Source organism: Schistocerca piceifrons, chromosome 3 (assembly GCF_021461385.2).
Source record: "Schistocerca piceifrons isolate TAMUIC-IGC-003096 chromosome 3, iqSchPice1.1, whole genome shotgun sequence".
NCBI lineage: Eukaryota > Metazoa > Arthropoda > Insecta > Orthoptera > Acrididae > Schistocerca > Schistocerca piceifrons.
This window is the reverse complement of record NC_060140.1, coordinates 437,950,671-437,970,403: the sequence shown is the minus strand read 5'-3', so window position 1 is coordinate 437,970,403 and position 19,733 is coordinate 437,950,671.

The following is a 19,733-nucleotide window of genomic DNA, read 5'->3' as shown; positions in this document are numbered from 1 at the left end:
GTCTACCAACGTATACCTCCGTGCTTCAATGGTGGCTCGAGTGCACTAAGCCGGCAATAAGAAGAGCTCTAATACAGTATGGTCGGGATAAGGCGAGATGGCAGAGCGACACTCTTGATTATTATTACACCATGCTTCGTGAGCTGTCCTTCCAGGCGCCGTCTGCAGAACATCATGCGGAAGTTCATCGTGTCAAGGCACAAATCCTATCGATCACGCGGCGACGACTGGGTGGCATGCCAATACGGGCAAGATGTTTTGACACCATCACTGGGGAACGTACCTCGATGCACCATGTGTCGCGGGAACATAAGCGTTACCGCCGGGCATTGGTAACAGTGCTCCACGGTTTAGATGGCCGTCAACTGACAACACAACAGGACATTGCAAATGAATTTTTAGAGCATTTCCGCCATCTCTATGCCGGTACACCGACGGACCGTCAGGTAGTGGAAGAGATACTGCAACATCTGCAAACGACACTGACAGAGACGGATAAGGCAGCGCTTATGGAGCCACTCACAGAAGACGATATAAAGGTGGCACTCACAAAAGGAGCGGCCCATAAATCACCGGGGCCTGATGGGATTACGCTAGAGTTTTTTCGAGAATTCTTGGACATGATGATGCCACAGTTGGTGTCGATGTACAATGAGGCGATGAGTCCGAACATGCGCCTACCGTCGGATTTTGTGACGGGCTTTCTTCTTCCCATCCCGAAGATGGCGGGGAGTCGCAGTGTTAATCAATATCGGCCTCTCACTATGCTAAACACGGATTATAAAATTTTTGCACGGCTACTAGCGTCTCGTCTCAAGCTGGCGATATCCAGGACAATATCCCCTCATCAGGCTTGCCTAGGGGTGCGAAGCAACATCTCCTCGGCGTTAAGTGAATACCGTGACATTATCGCCCTTGCGGAAACTTGTAAAATGCGAGCAGCGATGATATCTGTGGACTTCGATCGTGTGTTCGACAGGATAAACCATGACTTCTTGGCGTCAGTCATGATCCGAATGGAGATTCCACCTGTTTTCATCTCCATCATTATGAGGCTAATACGAGCGGCTACATCGAAGGTGATTGTAAACGGTCGGGAAGCGGGCTCGGTTCCTATTAACAGCTCTGTCCGACAAGGGTGCCCACTCTCCATGATGCTGTTTGCGACAGCGCTTGAGCCGCTGATGTGTGTTATGAGGCGCTCACTTGCTGGGATAGCGCTTAATGAGAACTCTTTCGTTTGTCGCGCATATGCGGACGACCTGATCCTTCTTGTCAGATCAGGTCATGAAGTGCATCAGGCCGTTGAATATCTAGACTCTTACGGGAAGGCAGCAGGCAGTGTCATTAACAAGACGAAATCCAAAGTTATGCACATTGGACGGGGTCTGGAAGACATACCGGGACCGTTTCAGACGGTGGAATCGCTGAGATGTCTGGAGATCACATTTACCCGTTGACTACGGCGGTCAGCGGCGGCGAGTTCTCGGCGGCTTCTGCAAAATGTTCGTCTGGCGATACGGAACAACTCACTGAGAGCCTTTGACATGATCCAGCGTGTGGCATACACTAACGTTCATATAGCGTCACGACTGCCCCATTTAGCGCAGATCCTACCAATACCGAAGGGTATTGCAGACCGCCTCATGGCTGCCTTTGGTTACTATGTTAGTACTGGGATGTTGTTTAAGATCACATATGACACGTTAACGCTACAATTCCGGAACGGTGGCCTCAACCTCACAAACGTGCGAAACAAAGCTCTGGCGCTTTACATGCGAGCGATGATACGAAATTGGCAACAACGAAAGCACACCATAACGTCAGCTCTGATAGAAGTACTTGTTCCGCCTTCGTACGAACCCCCTATAGCGGTGGGCAATATTTCGCCTTCTCTTGCACACATTGCCTCATTTCTTGTCGATTACAGTTATGTTCGTCTGAAAGTACCTTCGACGAGAATACCCTCGACTCGGGAGATCTATAGGTGCTTGATGGATCACCATGCCCACAACGTAATGGAATTCAAATACCCGTCGAGAACGTGGAACCACATTTGGTGTGCAGTGCATTCTCTATTACTGTCAACAGCAGCGAGATCGATGTGGTACATTCTTATAAACCGTAAACTTGTGACCAGGAGTCGATTACATACAATTCATATGGTCGATTCTCCTCTTTGCACAAACTGTGGCCTGTTAGCAACGGAAGAACATGGTTTAGTGTGTGGCGCAGCGAGGGACGTCTGGATGCTGACGCGTCGAATATTGGCCTTCCTTCGGCGCACTAACTACACAGACATCACATCGGATGTACTTTTTCTACCGGACAAGACCTTTTTTCCCAAACAAAAGACGTATGCGGTCAATTGGATCGCTGGACATGCGACGAAATATATGTATTCGTACGATATTAAGTCCGTGATGGATTATTGGATGTATTTACAAGAACAACACGAGCTCATACGGAGTCATACGAAATACAGGACTTACTTTTCAAATTTTTTAGGAAGTGTTCTTCACAATCCGCCCGACAGCTGGGGTGTCCCAGAACTGAGAAGACTCCTGCAGCAGAACGACTAGAGACAATACTGCGCGGTTCAGTTATATTGGCATACAGCACACTGAGAAGAAAACTGGCCCCTACATGGTCGACGCAGGAGAAGTACATAAATATATGCCGCCCACAAAGGCAGAAATGGTCAAGATTATATGGCTGTCTGCCAGATTTATGATGCGACACCGTGTGCTGCAGGGATTGTGATGCAGATGATAACTTCATTTTCACTCCCACCCGTGACTAGGATTGTCATTTACTTTATTCATGTTACACAAAAAAAAGGGCGGCCTTTACGATGGTTTTCTGGTTTCCAAATTGTTTTTGCTTTGTTTTTGCTGTCTCGATCCTTTTCTTATCCCTAAGATAGTACAGTTGTACGAATAAAGATTGTTTGTTTACCCTGCCTTCCTGCTCCCAAAAAAAAGATTTAAAAAATCCGCTTGGAATACGAATTTTTATTTTTGATTTTCACTTTCATAAAAAAAAGATGGATAGAGCATCTGCCATATAAGTAGGAGATCCCAGGTTCGAGTCCCGGTTGGGGCACACATTTTCAGCTGTCCCCATTGAGGTATATCAACAACTCCTGTTGGTAGCTGAGGGTTTCCATTAATTATCATTTCTTTCTAGAGAAGTTGCATGGTCATCATTGGTATCTGATCCTTCGGAACAGTTACTATCTTCATGGGGTGTAGAATGCGGCTGTAGGGAAGGAGTGGAAGAAGGGATTATGGAGCAGTAACAGCTTGTTGGCATAAAGGAGACAGAAGAAAGACTACTTGAGTCCTGCAATAAATTTCAGTTAGTAATGGTGAATATTCTGTTCAAGAATCACAAGAAGACGACGTTTACCTGGAAAAGGTAGGGAGGTTCGGGGTGATTTCGGTTAGTTTCAGAAATTACATACGGGATTTTAGGACTACCCAGGAGCACATATACTCAGACCACAATTTAGTAGTGATGAAGACTAGGCTGAAGTTAAAGAGAGTATTAGGAAGAATAAATACGCAAACACGTGGGATACGGAAGTACAATGGAATGAAGACATACGCCTGAGGTTCTCTGAGGCTATAGATACTGCTATAAGGAATAGCTCATGAGGTAATTTAGTGGAAGAGTACTACGCATCTACAAAATGGGCAATCACAAAAGTTGTAAATATAATTTCCGGTTCAAGAAAGTAACTGTGCAGAAATCGTGAATAACAGGAGAAATACTTCAGGTGATCGATGGAAGAAGAAGTACAAAAATGTTCCAGGAAATTCAGGTATACAGTTATACATGTTGCTGAGGAATGAAAAAAATGGGAAGTGCAGGGAACTTATGATGCAATAGCTGCATGAAAAATGTAAAGCAGACGAAAAAGAAATGTTTGTCGTAAGGACTGTCTCAGCATATAGAGAACTCAAAACAACCTTTGCTGAAATTAAAACATTAAGAGTGAAATGTGAATTTCGCTGTTAAATGCGGAGGAGAGAGCGGATAGGGGAAAAGGATACATTGCTACATTGAAGGCGTCTATAAGGAGGAGGAGGTGGGGAGGGGAGAGGAAGATTGGCTGACGACATGATAGAAGACGATATATGATTGGGTATCCAATATTAGAACCAGAATTTAAAAGAGCTTTGGAAGACTTCAGATTAAGTAAGGCAGAGGTTATAGATAACACTCCACCAGAATTTTTAAAATCATTGGGGGGGGGGGGGGGAAGTGGAAACAAAACTATTGTTCAAATTGTAAACTAAATGTACCCGCAATTTGTGAGTATAGACAACCAGCAGTTGTAGGATGGAATGACGACAATGGAAATTCCTGATGGACCAGGAACCGCACCCGGATTTCCTGCCTACCGCGAGCGGTCGCTTTAGTGTTTTGGTATCCATGAACGACCCACTGCCAGACCCTAACTTCCATATGTCTCAACGATGCGTCTGCAACCTGCATCCGTGATTCATTACGTATATTCCCGTATAGGTGAGACATTTTACTTGAAAGTCGCTTTCGCGCAGTCGGCGAATAACTACGGTGTTGCAGTACCTGTGTTATTCTGAATTACGATGCAAACTTTCTTTGAATACGAATGCATGTCAAAAGGAACTTTTCCGTAATTCAGAATAACACGGGCAGTGCGATATCGTACGATTCGCGTTGGTGTGTAGAATGTATCAGCCTGGCGATATACGATTAGACTTTCAAAAAAAAATGTCATCCACAAAATTCCGAAAACCTCAAGAGCCGGCAAGTGCGAGAAAAATAGCACAATCAGCTTAACAGCCCGCGTTATGGGCAGGAGTAATCTGTTAGACGACAATCAGTTTGGCCATAGGAAAATAAATGCACGAGAGAGGCCGTTCTGACATTGTAGCTAATACTGGAAACAGGACTAAAGAAAAATCGTGACACATTCACAAGTCCAGGAAAAAGCGTTCGACAATGTCAAATGGCGCAAGATGTTCGAAATTCTAAGGAAAATATGTAAAGCTATAGGGAATGAGTGGTAATATACAACTGTACAAGAGCCAAGGGTGACTGAACGGGTGGAAGACCAAGAACGAAGTGCTCGGTTTAAGAAGGGTGTAATATAGGTTTGTTGTCTTCCGTCTCTACTGTTAAATTATAAGTCGCAGAAGAAATGATGGAAATAAAAGTAAGATTCAATAGTGGAATTCAAATTCAAACTGAAAGGATATCAATGTTAAGATTCGCTGACGACGTGAAAGTGAAGAAGAGTTACAGGATTTGCTTAACTGCATGAACCGTCTAATGGATGCAGAATATGGATTGAGAGTAAATCGAACAGAGACTAAAGTAATAAGATCTAGCAGGAATGAGAACAGCGAGAAAACTAACATCAAGAATTACATTACGAAGTAGATGAAGTTAAGGAAGTCTACTGCCTAGGCACCAAAATAACCAACGATGCACGGAGCATGGAGGACGTCAAAAGCAAACTAGCACTGGCAGGTAAGACATTTCTGGCAAAGAGAAATCTACAGGTATCTAACTTTAAATTTGAGGAAGAAATTTCTGAGTATGTTTGGACACAGCATTGTTTGGTAGTGAAACATGGAATGTGAGAAACCCGGAACCAAAAAGAATCGTGTCATTTGAGATGTGGTGCTACAGACGAATGTTGAAAAATAGATGGACTGGTAATGTAAGGATTAAGTAAATTCTGTGCAAAATCGTAGAGGAAAGGGATATATGGAAATCACTGAAAAGAGGGGCAAGATTATAGGACATTTGTCAAGATACCAGCGACTAACTCCTACAGTATTAGGGGCAGCTCCGATGGTAAAAGCTATATAGGAAGCCAGAGGTTAAAATAGATCCAGAAAATAATTGACGGCGTAGGTTTTAAATGCTGTTCTGAGATGAAGAGTTTGATACAGGAGAATAATTGGTGGCGGGCCGTACGAACCCAGTCAGAAAAAATCATTCATGGCAGTCAGAATAAAATAATGATTGAATCCCTTTACCGACCTCGCAATACAGATGTTGCAATTGCTGAAAGGTTCAAAGAAAACTTGAGTTTGATTTCAAACACGTACCCGACTCATAAAATTATATTTGGTGGTGACTTTAATATACCCTCGATATGTTGGCGAGGATACGTGCTTAATTCCGGAGATACGCACAAAACATTATCTGAAATTGTCCTAAACGCATTCCCAGAAAATCATTTCGAGCAGTTAATTCATGAGCCCGCGCGGATAGTTATCGGTTGTGAAAACACATTTGCCTCTTAGCAGCAAATAACCCTGAGATAATAACGAGCATCAAAACGGATAGAAGGGTTAGTGGACACAGGGTATTCGTAGCGAGATTGAATATTATAACTCGCAAATTCTTCAAACATAAACGAAAAATATACCTGTTGAAAAAAGCAGATAAAACTTCACTTGACGCCTTCCTGAGAGAATATCCACTCCTTCCAAATTAAGACCAAGAGTACACCATATGTGGCTTGAATTTAAAGAAATAGTTTCGGCAACAATTGAAAGATTTATATCAAGTAACAAACTACGGAGCTGATCCTCCTTGGTACACAAAGCGGGTCAGAACACTGTTACAGAGACAATGAAAAATATGACAATTTTAAACTGACGCAAAACCGCCCAGATTGACATTCTTTTAGAGAAGCTCGAAATTTAGTGTGGACTTCAATTCGAGAGGCTTATAATAGTTTCCACAGCAAAATTTTGTCTCGAAACCTGGCAGAAATTCCAAAGAGATTCTGGTCGTATGTGAAGCACGCAAGCCGCAAGACAATCAATGTCTTCTCTGCGCGATAGCAATGGACATACTATCGAAGACATTGCTGCCAAAGCAGAGTTACTATAGACAGCCTTCGGATATTCCTTGACCACAGAAGATGAAGAATTATTCTAGAGTTCGGATCAAGAACAGTTGTCAACATGAGTAACATAGAAGTAGTTATCCTCGGAGTAGTGAAGCAACTTAAATCACTTAATAAAAGCAAGTTTTCTGGTCCAGACTGTATACCAATTAGGTTCCTTTCAGAGTATGCTGATGCAATAGCTCCATACTTAACTATCATATACAACCGTTCACTCGACAAAAGATCAGTACCCAAAGCCTGGAAATTTGCACAGGTCACACCAATAGCCTACTCTAGAAAGGTAGTAGGAGTAAGCCACTAAATTACATGCCCATATCACTAACGTCGGTAGCAGCAGGATTTTGGAACATATATTCTGTTCGAACATTATGAATAACCTCGAAGAAAACGGTCTATCGACACACAGTCAACAGGGATTTAGAAAACACCGTTCTTGTGAAATGCAACTAGCTCTTTATTCGCATGAACTTAACTCGTACGAAATATTCAATGATACTGACAAGCGATTTCGAATCAATTCCATATTTCTGGATTTCCGGAAGGCTTTTGACGTCGTACAACACAAGCGGGTTGTAGTGACATTGCGTACTTATGGAGTATCGGCGTAGTTGTGTGATTGGATTCGTGATTTGCTACCAGACATGTCACAGTACATAGTAATAGAGGGGAGAGTCATCGAAAAACAAAAAAGTGATTTCGGGCGTTTCTTAAGGTATTGTTACAGGGCCCTTGATATTCCTGATCTATATAAACGATCCGGGAGACAATCTGAGCAGCCGTCCTAGGCTTTTTGCAGATAATGCTGTCGTTTATCGGCTAGTAAAGTCATCAGATGTTCAAAAGAAATTGCAAAACAATTTATAAAAGACATCTGTATGGTGTGAGAATTGGCTGTTCACCCTAAGTAACGAAAATTTTGTGGTCATCCACATGAGTGCTAAAAGCAATCCTTTAAAATTCCGAAGCACGATAAATCAGTCAAATCTAAAGGCTGTAAATTCAACTAAATACATAGGCGTTACAATTATTAACAACTTAAATTTGAAGGAACACACAGAAAACGTTGTGGGGAAGGCTAACCAAAGACTGCCTTTTATTGGCAGGACACTTAGAAAATGTAACACATCTGCTAAATACACCGCCTACACTACGCTTGTCCGACCTCTTTAAGAATACTGCTGCGCGGTGTGGGATCCTTACTAGATAGCTGTGTCGGAGTACGTCGAAAAACTTCAAAGAAGGGCAGCACGTTTTGTATTATCGCGATATAAGGGAGAGAGTGTCACTGAAATACTACAGGATTTGGAATGGACATCATTAAAACAAAGGCGTTTTTTGTTGATGAGGAATCTTCTCACGAAATTCCAATCACCAACTTTGTCCTCCGAATGAGAAAATATTTTGTTAACACCGACCTACATAGGGAGAAGCGATAACCATGGTAAAATAAGGGAAATCAGATATCGCATGGAAAGATACATAATTTCGTTCTTTCCACGCTCTATACGAGACTGGAATATTACAGAAATGTGAAGAAGGTTTAATGAACACTCTGCCAGGTACTTAAATGTAATTTGCAGAGTATCCATGTAGATGCAGATGTAGATGTAAAAGGTTGTTGACTGGAAAGGAAATCTTATCCAAAGGCTGTGTGACATAATCAAGAGGAGCTTTGGTAAACGAGTACCAAAGAGACAGTGCTTAATTGAAGACATGGCAGTGCGAGCTCTAATTAGACTTATCTGAACAACTCACCAGGAAGAAGCGATACATTACAACTGGCCATGAAGAGTCTTATAGATGGAAGACAGAAAAAAGTGGATCTTCAAAGATTGGTACTTTTTATGAATATGACGGTTTACAATTTTATCTGGTCAGTAATTCATTTACTTTTTGTAATTTCGTTCCTGCAAATGACAGGCAAGTTCGTGCTGCAGGAAAACTTAACGTGTTTTTTATCTTCACTATGTATATCCTGCAGCAAACTGACAGGCACTTGCCAGGCTATTTCCTTAATGCTGTTGTCTTTCACGTCATAGATGTATGTCTTTGTCAGAATAGACCACATGTAGTTTCCAGAAGTGCTGCTAACCTTCTTATAAATATGGTATTTAATATCTAGTTGTGAGATATAAACAGTCGCATTTGCAGTACATGTATTTGGTTCAAATGGCTCTGAGCACTATGGGACTTAACATCTGTGGTCATTAGTCCCCTAGAACTTAGAACTACTTAAACCTAACTAACTTAAGGACATCACACACATCCATGTCCGAGGCAGGATTCGAACCTGCGACCGCAGCAGTCACGTGGTTCCAGACTGAAGCGCCTAGAACCGCACGGCCACACCGGCCGGCACATGTATTTGTCTTTAATCTTTTACTTCTCCTGAACGGATGTAAATTGAGGTTTTTGCCTAACTCTTTGTACTACAGTGCTTCCTAAATGCCTTATGAGATATATTAAATGTAACTTATATCTTATTTATCATAATGAATGCAAACATAAAAGGCGGGGGCATTGCTAGATGCAGGAGACGGCCTGACTGCCAAGATAATGACTGATTGTTAAATCAAAAGGTAAACAAAAAATTCGAGATATAATGATCACATGGATACTCACCGCAACCATAGCTGTCCCACTCACAGACAGTCCGTGGTCCACTACGTGTAGCTGACAAAAGCAAATGTGGCGTCGCTGCCCTCTACGCCTACATCTACACCTACATGGCTACTCTGGATATCACAGTTATGTGTTTGGCAGAGGGCTCATCGAACCAGAGGGTTCATTCTAGCTCCTTCATAATAATTTTCTGTTATTCCACTCTCGAACAGCCTGTGGAGTAGACAAACACCTATATCTTTCTGTTCGTGCTTTGGCTTACCTTATTTTATTATGATGTTCGTTTCTCCCTAAATAAGTCGCGCCAGTAAAATATTTTCGAATTCGGATGAGAAAGTTCGTGATTGAAACTTCGTGAGAAGATTCCGCCACAAAGAGGAACACATTTGTTTTAATGATACCCACTCCAAATCCTGTATCACGTCCTTAGGACTCTATCCCCTACTTCTCGATGACACAAAAAGCACTGCTTTTCTTAAAACTTTCTAGATGTATCTCGTTAATCCTATCTGGTAAGTATTCCCGCAGCAGTACTCCAAAAGAGGATGGACAAGCGTAGTGTAGACAGCCTCTTTATCAGATCTGTTTCATCTTTTAAGTGTCCTGCCAATAAAACGCAGTATTTCGTCTTCCCCAGAACATTTTTCCTGTGTTGTTTACAATTTAAGTTGTGCAAAATTATAATTCCTAGGTATTTACTTGAATTTACGACCATTAGATTTGGTTTACTTATCGTGTAACCGAAAATTAACGGATTCCTTTTAGCACTCATGAAGCTGACCTCACACTTTTCATTATTTAGGGTCAGATGCCAATTTTCGAGCCATACACATCTAAATCATTTTGCAGTTGGTTTTGATCATCTGATGACTACAAGGTGATGAACGACAGCATCATCTGCAAACAACCTAGGACGGATGCTCAGATTGTGTTCTAAATAGTTTTCATAAATAAGGAACAGCGGAGGGCCTGTAACACTACCTTCGGGAACGACAGAAATCACTCCCATTTTACTGGATGACTTTCCGTCAATTAGTACGAAGTGTGTTCTCCCTGACAGGAAATCAGGAATCCAGTCGCATAACTGAGAAGATATTCCACAAAAGCGAAATTTTATTCCAAGCCGCCTTTGATGTACGGTGTCAAAAACCTTGTGGAAATCTAGAAATACGGGATCAGTTGGAAATATCTTGTCGATAGCACTCAACAATTTGTGTGGGTAAACAGCTAGTTGCATTTCACAAGACCGATGTCTTCTAAGTCCGTATTGGCTACATGTAAATAGAACGTCCTCTTCAGATAATTCATAGTATTCGAACAGAATATATGTTCCAAAATCCTGCTGCATTTCGACATTAATGATATGTGGCTGTAATTTAGTACATTATTCCCACTGCCTTTCTTGAATACTGATGTGACAGGTGAAACTTTCCAGTATTTAGGGGTGTTTATATACCATTGTTAAGTATGGAGCTTTTGCATCAGCACACACTGAAAGAAACCTAATAGGTATACAGTCTGGACCGGAAGACTTGCTTTTATTTTGTGACTGAAGTTGCTGCACTACTCCGATGATCTCTGCTTCTAAGTTACTTGTCTTGGCAGCTGATCTTGATTAGAATTCTAGAATATATGGTTCGTCTTCTTTGGTGATGGAATTTCAAAAGGTTGTGTGTAGTAACTCTGCTTTAACAGCACTATCGTTGATAATATTTCCATTGCTATCATGCAGAGAAGGCATTGATTATGTTCGGCCGGTACCGTACTTTGCGTATGACCAGAATCTCTTTGGATTTTCTTCCAGGTTTCGACACAAAGTTTCGCTGTGGAAAGTATTATAAACTTCTCGCTTTGAAGTTAGAGCTAAATATTGATCTTGTGTTAAAGATCGCCAATCTTGGGGATTAGGCGTTCGTTCAAATTTTGCATACTTTTCCGTTGTTTCTGTAACAGTATTCTGACCTGTTTCGTGTACCATGACTGATCAGCTACGTCTTTTGTTAATTTGCTTGTTTTAAATCTCTCAATTGCTATCAATACTATTTCTTTGAATTCAAGGCACATGTGGTCTACACTTACATTGTTAATTCGGAAGGAGTAGAGATTTTCTCTTATGAAGGCGTCAAGCGAATTTTTATAGCTATTTCGATTACTTTCGGTACTTATAAGAGTTATGGTATTCAGCCTTGCTACGACAAACCGGTGTTCGCTAATCCCTGTATCCGTTCTGTAGCTCGTTATTAGCTCAGGTTTATTTGTTGCTAAGACGTCACGTGAGCTTTAACAACCGTTTATTATCCGAGTTAGCTCGTGAACTAAATGTGTGTAGCACAGTTTGGGATGATGGTTTATGCATACCTCCGTATTTAAACATGTATTTTCACCAATATATCGCGGATAATCTGATAGTCACCACAAATTACAATTGTATGAGTAGGATACGTGTTTGAAATTAGACTCAAGTTTTCTTTGAACCTTTCAGTAATTATATCATCTGAGCTGGTAGGTCGGTAGAAGAATATAATTATTATTTTATTCCGTTTGCCAAGAATGACATGCACCCATGCTAACTGAATGGAACGATCTAGATCAATTTTTCTACAAGGTAAACTACTTCTATCAGCAGCAAACACGACACCGCCAACCGTATTTAGCCTATCCCTTCTGAACACCGTTAGGTCCCTCGCCCAGATTATGTCGAGGCTTAACCTAGCTTTCAGTGCCTGTGATGATTTGAGCCTCAGTGCTTTATGTTAGCACTTAGACTCTGGTACTTTCCTAACACAGCTAGGACAATTTACAACTGTTATACCGGTGGTAGTATTGTACACCATCAGTAAAGGAAACTCTGTTTTCGTCTAGGCTGTATGTGACTGTCTTGTGGTCAGGTAGTTCCAATTCAGTCAGCTTCTAATCTTGATGATTGGTGAAGGTTTAACTAAAATGGTTCAAATGGCTCCAAGCACTGTAGGACGTAACAACTGGGGTCATGAGTCCCCTAGACTCAGAACTATTGAAACCTAACTAGCCTAAGGATATCACACACATCCATGCCCGAGGCAGGATTCGAACCTGCGACCGTAGCAGGAGCGCGGTTCCGGACTGAAGCGCGGTTCCAGACTGAAGCGCCTAGGTTTAACAGGTGGTCTCGGATGCATGAACATTGTTGACAATGGTTAGAACGTTTACCTAAGCCAAATGCAACGAAGACACTATCATCATCCATTTTAAGTGTGTTCACATACGGAAATGATCTAGTAGAACAATTGGAAGCTTTTTATGAGTGTTCGCAGATGATACGGTTGTCTATAAAAAGTGGCAACCCGAAAAGGCAGTATTGATTTGTAGAACGACTTGCAGAGAACTGATGAATGATGCAGGCTCTCGCAATTGACCCAGAACAGTTAATAAATGTAACATATTGCACTTACGTAGGGGGAAAAACCAATACTTTACAACCATACTATGTATGGCAAATTGCTGTAAACCGTATCCACCGTAAAATTTCTTAAGTATCCAGGGGAGTGACCCCATGAAACAAACAGTAGGAAAATGAAATACCAGACTAAGATTCGTAGCAAGAATCATAAGGAAATGTGACTCAACCAAGAAAGAAGTGGCTCTTAAGGCGGTTGGTCAACCGATTGTTGAGTATTGTTCAGCAGTCTGAAATTTTTATCATGGAGGCCTGATAGAGCAAGTAGAGAAGATCCAAGGAAGAACAGTCAGTTTGAACATGGGATCGTTTACTCGGCTCGACAGTGTTACAGAGATGCTCAACAACCTTCAATGTCAGCCATTACAAATGATGCGTTATGCGTAACGGAGAAGTTCACTATTGAAATTTGGAAAGAGCATTTTTTGGGATGAGTTAGAGAACATATTCCTTCCTCCATCAAACAACGAGGAAATTCAAGAAATCAGAGCTGACACAGTGGCTTAGGGACAATGATTCTTCCCATTTGCCGTTCACAAGTACAACAGGGAAGGAGAGATCAATTCGTGGTACCAGACGTACCAACCGCCACATATCGTTGTGTGACCTGCAGAGTATGTTGTAATTAATTATATGGCAGATATCCCCTCATGCGCCAAAGACGTCTCATTACAAGCTCGCCGCTAAGGACTTCTAGCGTGGCGATAGCCACATGAAATGTAAGTGCGGTAGAGAATCTCACCTGGAAAGAAAAATTCTTCTAGAGGACAAAATTAGGAACACAAAGAGCTTTTACGTAGCAAATATATCCGCTCTCCACCAGCAAGTGCCCGTTAAAAGTATATGTGCAGTCCTTGTATTGACAGGAATGCAATTTTAAAATCGTCCAAGCGTTAGCTTGACCAAAGAACCGTAACACGAAACACCCGATTGTGCTTTCCCGACTGACGTTGGTGCTGGGAAGGGACCGTAGAGTAACCTAGCTAACGCAGGGCCAGTTTTTAAAGCGCTTCTGTTGGCGTGGGCCCAGCTGAAGTGATAGCGAACACTGTCTTTGATGTGCGCACGCTTTCCGTGCAGCTGACAGAGCCGCCAGATCTAGCACTGAGTCCAGCTGCAGCGACTGTCGGTAACAGTAGCAGCGGGCGCTGACGTAACAAAAGAATGGACAGCCAGAAACACGGCGTGCCGGAATACAGTAAGATAATTATCGCCTCTGCTCGACCTTTGAACTTTTCGGATATTTCTGAATATAGAGCGATCAAATGTAGTGGGATTAACGTCCGATCGGAAGACAGTATCTGACCTTCATGACCTTTAAATTCTGGGCTGCAGTTACACGTGGGTCGCCGACTGACGAGGGCTGAAAATAGCAGGAGCTTTTGTCGACAATGTAGAGCATGGTAGCAAACAAAATATCTGCAAATCAGGTAAAGGGAAGAAATGCAGTGCGGAAAGGCGGATAACACGCGTGACTTTGCATATCAGAATCATCATCAAGTATAAAATGTAATTGGGTGTTCATTCTGAAATCGGTATTACAACTGGTTATATTATTATTCTTCATTGTTTCAATAAGTAGAGGACAGCAAGTAAGCAATGCATTTCTAAAACGAAATAGAACAAAGCGTTGACTATATCCCGAATTCGAAAAACCTGTCTGATTAATTTTTTTTGTTTTCGAATCAACATGTCATTTCACTTCCTTCTTGAGCGACTATAGTACTTATCCTCTCGTACCCAGTGCACGTGACGTCTACAATGTACGCTTTTTCAACAGTAAGGTTTCCCTCGGTACTACTTGACATCGTTCAACTAGTATAAGAATTTTTTTCGTGATAATAATGATGTGACGAAAAAATTTCACATTACAACAGCTACGTGAATATAATAACCACATTTCACAACAGGAAGCTGACCGTTGGCTAACGAATGTCATATGATAGTCAACTCCACCTAGGCGTGGAATTAAAGTGATAATGGCATTTTAGCTCGAAACAGACAGGCCTCTCGTGCCGAAATATCTAGAGACCAGAATGAGATTTTCACTCTGCAGTGGAGTGTGCGCCACCATGAGACTTCCTGCCTGGTTAGAACTGTATGCCGGACCGAGACTCGGGGCCTTTGCCTTTCGCGGGCAAATGCTCTAGCAGCTGAGCTACCCAAGCACGACTCGCGTACCGTCCTCACAGCTTTACTTCTGCAAGTACCTCGTCTCCTACCTTCCAAACTTTACAGAAGCTCTCCTGCGAATCTTGCAGAACTAGCACTCCTGAAAGAAAGGGTATTGCGAAGACATGGCTTAGCCACAGCCTGGGGGATGTTTCCAGAATGAGATTTTCACTCTGCAGTGGAGTGTGCGCCGATATGAAGCCATTCAGAATTACACTGTGGTGGCGGATGTTAGTGGGCTGTAATACATGAAACAGCTGTAGATAAGTTTCAAACTATGCGCCTTCGCAAGGTTTGGTACAATTTTGCTGGGAAGCGAGGTGTCTTTGTTAATCACATATTTATTCCTGTGAATGTCCTTCAGTTTGTAGTGGCTCAAAGAGACACAGTACCACACACTACTGGGACCTCTCGGAAATGCAGGAAGTCCTGCGTCATCATGTGTTCTGTTTGGATAGGGTACAGTCAGATGAATCATGGCTGTCTGTCTAGTGGAGGACCGTCTACAACGTTCTAATGTGTCTCTTTGATCCACTACAAGCCGAGGAGTGTTCCTTCTATAATCAACTCAGTATTAGCCTTGTCGTTAACTACCAAAGACTCACTGGCACTATAAAACAAAATCGTACTGTAAGTTTAAGTTAGTTCCTCCTTGGCAATTTCTTCATTGTCAGCGTACCACATAACGTCTTAAACTTCTCCCTAGCAAGAGAGCAGTTGTAACGTTATCTCGTGTACTACTGGCACAGACTCCTATCAGTGGCTTCAGAAAGTAATTTAATACACTATAAAAATGTCATCCTTCAACCGCCTAGAGTTGCTTTGTTAGTGTGTATGTTGCCTTCACATGGAAATGTGGAATACAATCACGACGCCAGACGATGACTGGCAGTATCGGTAATTGTTACTGTGGAATATAAAATACGTCTTACTATCGACACCAGTGAAGAAGGATGACGTCACAAGAATAATGTTGCCATATAGGCTGTTGGAAATATCTGTAAGAGAAATGTATATTTCCTGAACATTTAACACGGTAGTAAATAAAGAGTTATTCATCAGATGCTCTATGCGGTTGAAATACAAAGTTTCTGAAAGATAAAACGTATGGAGCTACGTGCAAAAAATACCTCGAATTTATTGCTGTTTTAGTTTCTCTTCTTAAGCTCGCAACGAATGTGACAGTTCGATGCTTCCTAGAGCAATCACGGCGTGTTAGAAAAGAAAGACAACTGATCTGCTGTTTCTGCGTATGGTGCCCAAGGAAGTGTGAATTCAAAATCAGATGGGTAAATGTGGTTCCCCCTAAGTTGTATCTGTGTCCTCGCCATTCACATACAGCGTCATGCGTCGTTAGAAAGACGAGTTGTTCGAAGTGAAAATAAATTGTCATTGCTAAAACCAACTACTTCGCCGTGGCGTTCCTATATCAAGCCACTTAGGTGACATGAGGTATTTCCCCTTCTTCTCCGGATAGACTATAGATCGATGGCGCATGGCTTCCTGCTCTGGCGAGAGGTCCGTCTAATGGATGGTGCTTGTCGAATGCCGATCATCACATTTTAAAGTAACATAATTTCTATGGGGACAGAGGGGCCTAATTAGTCCACCAACTGATCTTTCCTGTATTTTAGCTGAAAATGGGAAGAATGTGATCCAGTCTATTAGGAAACCAATTTCTGTGTGTTACATGTGTGGCTGGTTCATGTTTTTTTAACTGCTCAGTTAGCCACACTTTCCTTTTTGACTGTTATTAAGTTAGGATTTTAGTAACCAATTTTAATGCCAGAAACGGTAAGAAATTTACCATTGTTCATGAATGGGTGGGTGAATCTGACCGTGAATGAAAATGGGGAAGCAGTTGTATCAGTTTAGACAATAAGCCCCTGTCTGTCTCTCAGAAGATCTGCAACCATCTTTAATAGTAAACGGTAATACATGGTCTTGGTCACCAATACATAGTTTTTTATTTACCATCTCATTACGCAATTCGGAGGAAAGCCATCATCAGATCTGTTGTATAAAACATAGAATGTAAGACGAGATGTTAAAAGACATACAAACAATGCAATGAAGCTTTGAAACATACTTGTCGAAATCAATAGGAAGTTTTCTGTCGCCTCCTACTGTATTTCGTTAATACCAACAGTGCCCAAACTGTCAGACGCAGTTCGACATGGCACAAAGTAAACTATTTTCCCGGCAGGTGGTTTAGTGACAGTGTGTCCATAACCAAAGACAAGGTTATTAAAAAGTACGTGTACTTTTTAACTGAGATATATTAAAAAGTTATTAATAAAATAATCACACTGTCAGAAGGTTGCAGCTGTTACATTCCAAGCAGCTGGATTTTAAACGTGGAACTGACACAGATCGAAATAGCACAGTATATAAATTTCAGCCAAAACGTCAAACGCAATGTTACGTTGACCACCAAAATTACAAATAGCTCATATAACACAAACCTTAAAAAGGTGTAAGAAAGTGATTGAGCGCACATATTACAAGGAAACACTGCCACGCAATGGCAAAACTGTTTACTTTCAGCCATGTCGAACTGCTTTTGTCCGTCTAGGGAACTGATATATTCGTTTCTGTGTCTGCTCAGCTATTCCAGAAGGCAGCATTTCCAGTTGCCTTTTTCGTTGCCTCGATCAAGTCGTGTTGTGCAAGGTTGTCAGATGGTGTTCTCGAATGATGTAGGAGGTGACAAAGTTATTTGTATTGATTTTGAAAACTACACTTCTAAGTTTCACTACGTTGTTGCAATGTATACCTTTTAATATCTTGCAGTATACTGAAAAATGTAATGAGGCGATAAATAAAGGTATAATGTTTGTGAGGAAGACAAAGAGTGATTGCTTTTGGGATATCTTGAACTCTTTTAACCACATCGAAAAACACATTTACACAAACACAGCACTCTTGTGTTCCTCGTGCGGTTAATGCGAGCAGAGTACGGCGGCAGCAGTGTTACCTGGAAGTCGCGGAAGTTCCCGTAGCCCATGTGGTTGCACGCGCAGGCGCAGTGCTGGATGTGCCTGCGCATGTCGCGGTCCATGTCCAGCTCCAGGCAGCAGCTGTCCTCCAGCGACACAGGCACCGAGCCGCGGCCTCCAGAGCCCAACCTCCGCAGCTGGAATCACACACCACAAGCTGTAGTCACTTGGCATCCTCCAGCATTCTGCTGGGCAACTACCCTGCTCACAGCCTGCTCTGTATTAGCTCTACCATATGAGCTAAAGACGACGACGTTTCTGTAACGGTGGTTGTACAAAGGGGAATTACATACTTCGAGGACATGTTCCTTAAATAAAAACAGGAAAGAAATAACACTTCCAAAAAATTTTTGCGTCACCTCGGTTGCCAGAGTTCCGCAACCCGTACAGAAAATTGGAATTGAGATCAACATAAACATCATTTCCGCCCTTTTTACTGCTAATGAAAACCACCATACAGTGAAACCTTCAGAGGTGGTGTTGCAGATTGCTGTACACACCGGTACCTCTAATACCCAGTAGCACTTCCTGTTGCATTGATGCGTGGCTATATTTGTCGTGGCATACTATCCACAACTTATTCAAGGCACTGTTGGTCCAGAATGTCACCCTCCTAAACGGCAATTCGGCGTAGATCCCTCGGAGTGGTTGGTGGGTCACGTCGTCCATAAACAGTCCTTTTCAATTTATCCAAGGCATGTTCGATACTGTTCATGTCTGGAGAACACGCTGGGCACCCTAGTCGAGCAATGTCGTTATCCTGATTGAAGTCATTCACAAGATGTGCGCGATGGGGGCGCGAATTGTTGTCCATGAACACGAATGTTTCGCTAATATGCGGCCGATATGGTTGCACTATCGGTCGGAGGAGGGCATTGACGTATCGTACAGCCGTTACGGCGTCTTCCATGACCACAAGCGGCTTACGTCGACCCACATAAATCCACCCCTAAACATCAGGGAACCTCCACCTTGCTGCACTCGCTGCACAGTGTGACTAAGGCGTTCAGCCTGACTGCGTTGCCTCCAAACACGTCTCCAACGATTGTCTGGTTGAAGGCATATGCGACACTCATCGGTGAAGAGAACGTGATGCCAATCCTTAGTGGCCAATTCGGCATATTTCTGGACCAATCTGTACCACGCTGAATGGTGTCATGGTTGCAAAGATGGACCGCGGCATGGACGTCAGAGTGAAGTTGCGCATCATGCAGCCTATTGCACACAGGTTGAGTCCTAACACGACATCCTGTGGCTGCACGCAAAGAATTATTCAACATGGCGGCGCTGATGTCAGGGTTCCTCCGAGCCATAATCCGTAGGTAGAGGTCATCCACAGCAGTAGCAGCCCTTTGGAGGGCTGAACGAGGCATGTTGTCGACGGTTCCTGTCTCTTTGTATCTCATCCATGTTCGAACAACATCGCTTTGGTTAATTCCGGGATGCCTGGACACTTCCCTTGTTGAGACAGCTTCCTGGCACAAAGTACCAATGCTGACGCAATAGAAAAGTGATATTGACCGTCTAGGCATTGTTGAACTACAGACAACACGAGCTGTTACCTCCTTCCTGGTGGAATGAC